Here is a 10,938-nt window from a genome sequence, read left to right as displayed (position 1 = left end):
TATGAAATCTACCTACTTAAAAATATTGGCATTTCGTTTAAACTTTTTAAAAAATTTGCCTGGATCAACGATCCCAGTTGCAGGCTGGATCCTGTGTACAGATGGCCCGTTTATGACCATCCCACAGAAGTAGAACCTGAGTCCAGAGAGGTGAGGCAACCTGCCAAGGGCACACAGCTTATTGGTGGCAGGGACAACACAGGGTCTGGACCTCCTGGTGGCCAGGCCAGGACACTTTCCACTTCAGCCCTCACTCTATGGCATCTCAGCTGGTGGGGATCCCCACCAGGGATGCTTTGATGAGACACATCTGCAAGGTCGTGGGGAGGCCACATCTTGGCCAGTGTCCCTGCATGTCACTGCCATATTCGCCTCCCTAATTTGTGACTCTTCAATGATTTCCAACTGCTTCTTGGACTCATGTCCGATCTTCGCAGAGCATGATGTTCTTTCTCTTCCACTATGCTTCCTCCAACGTCACTCTGGGAGCCTTAGAGTTTTGACTCATTCATTCACCTCCTTGTCCTGAGCACCTCCTGCAGAGGGCACGGCATTCAACCCTGGGGACATGAGTCAAATCGGACCCAGGCTCTGCTTGAGAAGCTGTGATGGTCCATTTTATGTGTCGGCTGGGCTGGGCCATGGTGCCCAGGTCTTGGGTTCGACACCAGTCTAGATATTGCTGTGAAGGTATTTTTCAGATGTCACTAACTTTGAACTCAGTGGCCATTAATTGGATGACCCTTCACAATGCGGGTGGGCATTGTCCGATCTGTTGAAGGCTTTAAGAGAAAATACAGAAGTCCTTGAAGGGAGAGAAAACTCTGTCACAATGTCGCAATGTCAGGATGCCAGTGCTTTACAAAATGCCCGGGTCTCTCCTTTCTCAACTCCAGAAGGCAGAAAAGCATGGAGGCCTGGAGTCGGGGCTCTGGATCTGGAGAGCGAGGCCCTCCAGTTCCGCCTGGTAACATCCTGCTCTGTAGGCCCCGGTTTGCCCAGTAGCAAACGAGATTGCTAAAACTGGGCACCTCGTAATTTGCAAGGATTTAATGAGATAAGTCGTACAAGGCTGGGGCTCCCTGTCTCGTGGGGACTGTAAGCAAGTGTTATTTATTTTATTATTACCCTACCTTTTTCAGGAAAAGGTGGTATGAATTTCCCTTTTGCCTAACCTCTGGCACTGGCATTCTATCACCTGGCACATAAATGTCTTTTTGGAAACGTACCGCTCGCTTTATATCTTGAGTCACTGAGCTGGGAGGGCGCTTAGCTCTCTTCCCCCTTTCCAGAAGGGACACTTGCGGTCAGAGAGGTGACACCACTTGCCCAGGGTAGCACAGCTAGGAAGCAGCGGAAGTCGACCCCTCCCAACCGCTGCCGCGTCATCTTACTGACTGCGTGAGGGTCAGACGGTTGGCACAGCAGCCAAGAGCTTCTTGGTCACGGGGTCACAGAGCAGGAGAAAGCATGGGAATTTTATCCCTAATTGTGTCCTGTTTAACTTGGCCCTCCCTATCCTGGCCAAGCCAACTGCCAGCAGAGTTCTTGCCCTTGGGTGGTCATCAGAAATCCTGACTTCTAATTTGGGCTGATTGCTTTGGACGAGTCGCACAGTCTCTCTATTCTCATCTCCCCATTTATAAGTCTGGGATAATAATAGCTTCCTCTCTTTGGGAAACATTTCAATGGCTTTTTTTTTTTTGAACAGGGTTACATCATCTGTTCCCCTTAATTTGCTTTGTTTGGGGAGGCAGGAAGTCATTTTCAGTCAGCAGCCAGTAATCACTAATCACACTGACAATTTGTAACGAATGAACTGCCAAATGTATTTCACGACTAGATCTCTATTTCCTAAGGAAACTTTCTCCTGGGAGTGGGTTTTAGCCCAGGTTCAGGCACCACATGGCTGTGGTTAGAGGTCTGACTAGAAGAGAGAGAGCTCTTGACTGAGAGTTAGAGCCCCAGGTGAGGCTGGGGATGGGGAGGGGGAACCTGGTGAAGTCATGTCACCTAAATTTCCGATTCTTCAACCACGAAATGAGGACACTGAACTAAAAGACCCAGAGTCTTCTTCTTCGGCGATGCCACTTGCTCTCCACCTAAGAAAATCATTTAATAAAAACAGTTTTCAGTCACCCTGGTCCCTTCCAACCCTCCCCCTTCCATAGCTCCACCCGCCCTCCGCTCACCCTCTGGGTGAGACTCCCGACAGCAGAGGAAGGAAGAGGAACATTATGGTACGTCCACGCCACGGTATAACATGCAGTCGTCGAAAATGATGCATGAAGAGGTTTCAATAACACGGGCAAATGAAGAGCTTATGTTAGGTGTGGAAGGCAGGAGGCAAAATTATGCAATAACATCTCAATAATTAAAAATGCATTAAGACCAAGACCAGAAGGAAATACTGCAAGATGTTAGCGGTGGTTAATGAATAAACCTGCCAAGTGCCGGAGCTGGGACTCCGACCCAGGCCTCTGGGCGGAGAGGCTGTGGGAGAGCTGCTAGAGAAACGGCACGTGATCATAAATGTCGACTACTCTGAAGAGTTCAAAGACAGGAGGGCTGGAACTGTGGCGTGAGCCGTGAGAACCTATTTAGAGAAGTCATCACTTATCCGCCATGTACTTTACCACGGATTATAATGGAATAATGTTAGTTAATACATTTTTTCCACATCATTCACTTTATTCCTTTCCTTCAGCAAAATTTCTGCACGCATTAAGAAGGCACGTTTTGTTCCTCCTTCAGACTCATCTCAAATACCTGCGGAAGCCAAGCAATAAATCTTTGGCACCTTAAGCAGTGGATCTATTTATCCCGTTAGACACCATTAGCAATCCTAGATAATTAAATAGCTAAATTATTTGATAGTTCAGACAAAAATCGTATCCTTTTTCTCTGAGCTGGACCACTGCCTTTGAAATTACACTCTCTTTGAAAAGATAGGTCATTTTTCCTGGTCTTAGCATTTCAGGAATCCCAAGCTGCTGCAGTATGCCAAACCTATCAATCCTCGCTCCCCCTAATCACCCAGGGTTCTCTGGACAGAGCCCTAATTGTCACACTGATTGCAGACATGTCCCCTAAGCTGAGGCTCACTTCCTGGATCACAGGAGGTAATATGAGCTAGATAAGTGTACACCCAAGAGGCAGGTAAGAATCACTGGATATATTATTTTCTAAAATAAAAGGATCAGCTATAAACAAAAACTACTATTTCATGAGATGATGAGGTACAAGGCTGTGACTCTAGGAAAACAATGCCACCTAAACGATTGAGGAAGAATCATTTATTCGATTTAATCGGAGCTCCATGGGACAAATCTCTCAAAACAGAAAAAAGAAATATAAGACGTCAGACAGTATTTTTGTGGGAATGTCACTGTGCTTGGAATTGGGAGGCCAAGGTTCAAGTCCCAAGCTATTATGTTTCCTCCGCGGGTTTTTTCCAAGTTCCAAAGCCATCTTGAGCTTCATAATTGCCGTCCAAAACAATGAAGCTAACAGATATAGCACATAACTGGCACTTCCGAAAACGTGAGTGGAATATAAAATTAAACATATAAGGAGAAAACAATAGATAGATAGACGGACAGACAGATATTTCAAAACCAGGGCTCCTAAGAATAGTCTACACTGCGTTACCTATCAGTGTAGACTACTAGTGCTGAGAGGGACCTCAGGGTTCATGAGTCTAGTTTTCAGCCTGGAGCCATGTACCCCTAGGGGTTCCACGGAACACAGACTTCAAATGTGAGATGGGTGTCACAGTTGTGCCTTCCCAGTATCCACTGCCCCATCTCATGGTAATGATACCCTAATTTTCTTTTGGGGAACCACCCCTGTTCCGCTCTCCACATGGTTCAGGTAGGGCCAATCCATCCCGTGTCACAACGACAGGCATGTGGCCAATCTGGCTTACATCCCACTGCCCACAGGATGGTGTCAGGCCTGGGCTGGACTTTGAACAGAACCGTGAGAGGGTCGTGCTCTTTATGTTGGGGTTGCCCAGCTGGCGGAAGGTCAGCTTGCACGCTCATGGACTTGTCTGCAATCGCCTGGCCAGACCTTTCCTGAAAAGAAGGCCAACAGCTCAGAGAGCAGGGCCGAGAGAGAGAAGGAAACGGGCTCCTGATGCCATCCTTTGGGCTCCTGAACCCAGCCATGCCTAAAACTTTTGAGGACCACGAACCATTCACTACATTGCAGTTTAGCATATGCCATTTTGAACTGAGTCCCTATCATTTGTAACCACAAAAGAATCCTGAACCAACACAAGAGGTTTCATGAATTCCTTGAAATAGGATGCAAATTTCGTGTAAATAAGCATAGGTATATTTTCTTAGAGAGAGGATCAGCATCGTTAATGGGTTCCTGGACTAAAATGATTAAAACCGACCATTCTAATCCAACACTCACATTTTACAGATGAGAAAGCCAAGGCCTTGCCCCAGGTCACACGGCGAGTTGATGTTGGAGGAGGTCAGTGAGAGGACACGACCACTGGTTGACTTGCAAGCTGGACCTGGACAACTGGCGGCTCCTCGCCCCCTCCCCTATCCTTGGAATGTGCACGCCACTTGCCTTCCCACGCTGAAAGCTACCTGAGGACACAGGCTTGAGATAGTAAGGTGCTGCCGAGGCCAGCTGCATGGTGTATGCGGCTAAACCCTGCTAAGGCAGCTACATAAACTTTGAAGATTCTGGTGGGCAAGTGTGGAGACCTACTTGTCTTGCAGCTGCCCAAGACAAGCCTTGCAGGTAAGTTCCCTTGCTTCTTAAACCTGCCACCAACTGATCTGGAGTGGCCTGCCTTCCTACGGTCTTCCTTTACCCTCTGTGTATGGGGCCACCTTGGGAATCAACGATGGTAACACAACACGAACCAGAATCCAGTTCTGCTGATTCATCCATATGCTCCGCACCAGTGGATCCCACCTCTGGCCACTCAGAACCAGCAGGGAGCTGTAACCATCGCCTCGTGCAGGCTCTCCAGACCAAGCCAGCCAGAATGTGGAGGAATGAGGATCTGAGCACTGATAAAGACCCCCGGAAGATTCTGATGTGCAGTTAGGATAAGTACCCCTGCCTTAGAGCATAAAAACAATGACAAAAAATACACACAACGAAATTTGTCCACTATTTACTAATAAACATTAAATACGGTACTAGCATAAAATTGAAGAGCTTAGGCTACCCAAGCACTGCGCTAGGCGTTGAGGCGCCAAGCTGAAACAGCCACAGGACTCGTCCTAAAAGGACTTGCCACCTTTTATGTAAAAAGAAGTAAGAACTATCCCTCAAAAAAGGGCTCTTTTCATCTGCAGAAGAATAGAATTCTTGGCGGCCCTGCCTTCAACTTCTCAGCCACCTAACTAACTCTCTCCAGGTCTCTCAAATTAAGTGAACAGCTCCTTTAGACAATACAGTCGAGCGTTAGCATCTGTTTGAAACAGTCCCTTCTAGGGAATGTACAGCATTTGAGTATATTTACAAAAATTCTCTTCAAAGGTAAAGTTTTTGTGTGATCGAAGTTAAATTGCCATCAGCATAAAATAGACTGCTGTATCGATACGATGCTTCCTGGGAGCCTCATAGTAACCACAAAGCAAAAACCAACAGTAGATTCACAAAAGATAACGATGAAGAGAAGGAGATCAAAGCATCCCACTATGGAAAATCATCAATTCATGAATTCTCACCAAAAACTGCAAGAGAAGGAGAAAGAATAAAGAAAGTACAGAACAGCTAGAAAACAATAAGATGGCGTTAGTAAGTCATTACCTATCGATAAGTACTCTAAGTGTAAATAAATTGAACTCTCCACTCAGAGGACATAGAGAGGCTGGATGGATTAAAAAAAAAAACAAAAAACCAAGACCCAACTACATGCTGCCTGTGAGAGACTCTCATCAGCTGTAAGGACACACACAGGTTCAAAGAAGGGGGATGGAAAATGGTACTCTGCATGCAAGTGGAAATCATGAGAGAACAGAGACGGCTACATTTATATCACACGAAAGACTTTAAGCCGAAAACAGTAACAAGGGACAAAAAAGTCATTATATAATTAGAAAAGAGTCAATTCATCAAGATGAGATCACGATATATGTGTATCAAATCAATGCATCATGTACTTTAAACTTACACCGTATTAAATGTCACTTATATCTCAATGAAGCTGGGAAAATTTTGTGTTAATTTTTTAATTCCCTTTCAAGAATGTAGTCTATAGATAAGTTTACCTCCCTATATTTTTATAAAGATACCTACTAATTTACCCTAGGTTATTATTTTTTTTTTTTACATCACCTTCCGTGCATTGTCCCAGCCCACCTCCCCTCCATTCTCAGCCCATTCGTGGCTCCCTATTGGACAGTGCAGGCGTGAAACATCTCCATCACTGCAGAAGGTTCCATTGCGCAATGCGGCCCGCGGAAGAAGCAAGAGGACAAGAGAGACAGGAGTGGTCTGTCTAGGGTCCGGCTGGGCTCAGTTTACTCAATCAGCCCTTGGGGGGAAAAAAGGAAGCCAGGAAGAGAGACACGAACGCCAGTCTACACCCTTCAACACACGGCGAAAACTCCCAGTAATAGATCCAGGCTAATCTGTGCTTCCGGCTCTGACTGCAAAATGCAAATCGACCCCTCAAGGTGAAACAGAAACAGAGGTGGGACAGGAGCAAAAAATTCTCTCTGCTTTAAAGATGTGCATATGAGACTCCTAGTAACCAAAAACTCATTTTTTTTTTTTTTTTTTTAGAAAAAGGAGTGACCCATAGCTTGGAGCAAGTCCACTCGCTCTCCAGAAGCAGTATGAAATCCCAGAGGGCCGAGTGACCCACTTAGGGCCAGGTGCCCACCGATGGATCGGTGGGTCTCGTGGAGGTGGCTGCGTGATTGGAGCATGACCACTGCTTATGAATGTCCCGCTGCTCTGGGCAGACACAAAGGCGGGGGGCCCAACACTGAAGGGACAGCGTCATTTCAGGCCTCGCTTCGTGTAGCCCGTCTTGGCTCGCTCGTTCCTGGTCTTTGAGATTTTCGAGGAAGAGGATCCTGTTTCCTCCACTGCGCCCAGAGCGGCATCTGCCTCACCGTTTCCTCTTGCTTCTCAATAATTCTTTAACTAGAGGGGAGTAGATGGCATTGACTGAGCCCCACCTTGGTCCAGGGACAATGCTATGGGCTCCATCTGCATCACCTCGTTGAAACATTATGGCAACCTTAGGTGATGGATTTCATTCACCCTGCTTTTCGATGAAGAAACTGCATCTCATGAAGGTAAAGTAACTTGCTCAAGGCCACACAACCAGAAAATGCTGAATGCAGCAGTCAAAGTCCCATCTGTATGACTTTTCATGATGTTAAATATTTAAAACTAAATGAGCACATGCTAGTATAACTGATTTGCTTAAATGCCAAAAACTTCTTGCAAAACAATTGTTTAAAATGGAATTCTACTAAAGAACAGATAGGTTGGAGGCCACATTCAAGATGACTTCTGAGCACTACAATTGAAGTCTGTTTTCTGTGACTGCAAAGTCACATTCGCACCATATTTAAGGAGCAAAAATGTGGGCTGGCACTATGTTAAGTACAGCTTAATAATGACGTTCTCAATAGAAACAATAAAATCACGAATAAAGTTGCCAGCCAGCCTCTTCTACTTGGTGCACGTAATCTTAGGCCTTTACCTGTTTTCACCGCATCGCCTGTTCACTAGTCCTAGAACAGGTCTTGCACATTCCTTGCTCATACCCTTGTCCATGCTCCGGCGGTGGTATTACTTCCTCGCCCCACCTAGGGCTCATTTAGCCCTATGTTTTCCTCAAAGACCAACAAAACCCATGTGAAGTGAATATGAGTGGTTTTAAATATTTCTCTGCTATCACTGCCCTAGGAGGTGTTTAGTATTTGACATGGGAAGTGCCAAGGTGCTGAAAAACTGAAGCTCCATTTTCAAGCGGAGCTTTGTATCAGTCAGTTTTTGCTGGGTAACAAATAAGAACAACAAATCTCAGTGTCACATGACAATAAACTTACATATCTACAAGACAGCTTAAGTTTTGTTGATCTAGGCTGACCTCCTTTAGGTTTAACTTCAAGTCCAAGTTGGGTCCAGGTATGCTTCATATGTTTCTCATCCTCCATGGTATGAGCTTCCTAAGGCATGTTATTCTCATGGCAGAAGACAGGTGCACTAGAGAGTAAGCCCAACCATGCGAGCACATTTCAAGCTTCTGCTCACAGCACATCTGCTAACATCTTATTGGCCAAAGCTAACCACGTGGCCAAGGCCAAAGTCAGAGAGTGAAGACAGTACTTTCCGGCTTCCTGGGGGCAGAAGGAAGGGAATGAATATTTGCTGAATAATAAATAATCTCTAGAGACACTAACATGTATTTAAAATGTCCCTTCTTTTGCCATAACAGGCTACAGAACGCTACCCAAACAGAGAGAGGGAAAAAGACACGTAGAAGAGCATAGAGATGGCAGAGAAACCGAGCAGCACTGCAGCCCTCACAGCCTCTCCTCGGGCATGGAGTAAAGAAGCTGGAACGCTTTGGAGAGTGTGCGGGGGGGCAGCAAGGGCTCCTCGGCAAGAACATGTTATTGGCAGGGGGGTAGAGGGAGCCCCGGTCTGGTGTCGTCACACGGAGTTGATGGGAGCATGAACTGATGGAAACATCTTACAGAGAAACCTGTCAGTACACATCACGTTCTGTAAAGGTGCCTGGCCTTTGATCCAGCAAGCCCACTGCTAAAGAGGTGCTCTATGGAGAGAACCTAAGATCATACTCGTTTGTCTGTTGTAGCAGAAATAATAATACTAATAAAAATAAAGAAAAGTAGAAAAGAAACAGAGTGTCCATCTCTAAAGGCCTGAATTAAGGTAGATTCATATGGCATATGATAAAGCATTTAAAAATAAGTTAAATCTATACATGCTAATTCATTCATTAAGAAACTATTTATTGTGTGTCCACCAGGTGTCAAATCCTGCTCTTGGCGTTAAAGACGTAGCAGAAAATGAGACATGCAGGGTCTCTCTTCTCAAGGAGAAAGAGTAGTGGAAGACAATTAACAAAGCCAATAAATAAAGAAGATAATCTCAGGAAGTGTAAATGCCATGTGAAGATGCGACAGGATGGCGTGCGAGAGGAAGCCGGGAGAGAGTGTCTACAGAAGGCCTCTCTGAGAAAGTGATGTCAGCGCTGAGACCTGAGTGACAAGAAGGAGCCGACCCATGAAATGTCGGGAAGAACATCCTAGGGAAAGGAAGCAGAAAGGGCAGAGGCCACGAGGTGGGAATGCGCTCGGCCTATGCAAGCGAAGGACCAAACGCCACTGTGGCTGGAGCTGGGAGGAGCGGGGACAGTGGACCACGACGAGGTCGGAGAGATGCTAGAGAACCAGGTTTCTCCTGTTCCACTCTGATGCTCATGTCCTTGGTCTCCCCACCTGTAACATGGGAGTTACTAGTCATTGACAGCTTTTATCTCCTAGGATCTCTGTAAGAAGTCTGTGCAGACTTCCTCACTGCACAGGTAAGGAAACTGAGACTCAGAATGTCTACTGCCTTTGTCCCAAGTCACACATTTTACAGTCAGCACAATCGGGACTCAAATTCGGGTCTCCTGACTGCTCTGAGTGCTCTTTCCACTACACCATAACCGCTTCCACCTCACTTGCGAATTTCAAAAAAACAAAAAAAACAAAAAACACAGCAACACTTCCGAAATTTGGAAGTGTCTTTATAACCCAAATCGTTTCAAGAGAGATTGATCCCCAGTGATGTGGATAAATTGAGTTTTTCAGTCTGCAGCCTAAAGCCACCATGGATTTTACTTTCAATATAATTCGTTGTTTACATATTTCTCTCTCCCACCAAAATGCGATTGGTCAGCATGGGAGGAACTGTCCATGGTGCAGAACTGGTGGCGGCAGAGAAGTCGGAGGGGGAACACCGGCCGGGCCCGCCCTCCGCATCCGAGATCACACCGCCTGAGAATCGTGAGGTTAGAATTTGAACTGGCATCTGTCCAAGTGGAAAGTACGTGCTCCTTCCAATACTTGGGCTGGTGTGTGGGAAGGACCCAGCAGAGTGCCTGACACACGGTACTAGCTCAATTAACTTCGGCCGCTGTTATCGTCGCGCATACTGTGAAGGGTCTCTCCCTAGTCATCCGGTCTAATTGCAGAGAATCCACCCAAAGGTCCACAGGACTAAAGAGATCAGGTTGTGGGCATTCCAGATGATTCCCAGGCCACGAAATCTCCCTGCATAATTCACAGCAAAGCCTGGCAGTCTCGCTCCATTTCTCAGAACAGAATCTGCTGGGGACTGGGAGATTAATCAGACTTCATAAATTCAGTGAGATAAACCGTAGCATGTTTACCCGTGCACTCAGAGGCATTGTCATAAATCACCACAATTAACGCTTACCTGTCTGAGCAGAAGCACAGCCTGCACTAGGGCCCCGAGAGCAGAAGGTCATAGCATCAATGGCTTCCCAATGGCTTCCTAGCTTTCTGAGCCTTCCTGTGACTAGTGGGACCAGCTGCACTGTGCTCCAGTTTAATCATTAGCAAAGCTATGAACATTAGCCCAACAGTTCGGAAGGGGCTCCAGGGCTATGTGTGTATTTCTGCTCAGAATTAGTCAAAACTGAGCTACATTCAGAGGAGATTAGAAGTTTGAAAGGCATTGATTTGCTTCTTCGAGCCATAGCTTCTTAAGTCAAAACTTGACAAGACCTTTGAAACCCAGAAAGGATTAATAATGTGTCCCAGGTTAACGCAAGTCGTTAATGGCAGACCTGGGATCTCAACTCAGGACTCCTGATTCTCAGTCTCATGCTCGTTCTACTCCAAGTCATCTGCCTAGGAGTTTGGGGTAGATTAGAACGCATTCAAAAATATTCACTCC

The 10,938-nt window shown here is 46.1% G+C and overlaps 1 long non-coding RNA gene across 1 annotated transcript; it reads right to left on the bottom strand.

The window, feature by feature from the left end:
• Positions 1-1,693: 1,693 nt before the first annotated feature.
• LOC120588739 (uncharacterized) lies at positions 1,694-10,921 on the bottom strand. Its single transcript, XR_005649303.1, has 3 exons — positions 10,456-10,921; positions 2,193-8,342; positions 1,694-2,102 (listed from the first exon to the last, which is right to left on the bottom strand). It is a non-coding gene; the product is annotated as an uncharacterized LOC120588739 (long non-coding RNA).
• Between the last annotated feature and the right edge of the window lie 17 nt (positions 10,922-10,938).

Source organism: Pteropus medius, unplaced genomic scaffold (genome assembly GCF_902729225.1).
Source record: "Pteropus medius unplaced genomic scaffold, Ma_sr-lr_union100, whole genome shotgun sequence".
Taxonomy (NCBI): Eukaryota; Metazoa; Chordata; class Mammalia; order Chiroptera; family Pteropodidae; genus Pteropus; species Pteropus medius.
This window is presented reverse-complemented; position numbering and strand designations above follow the sequence as displayed.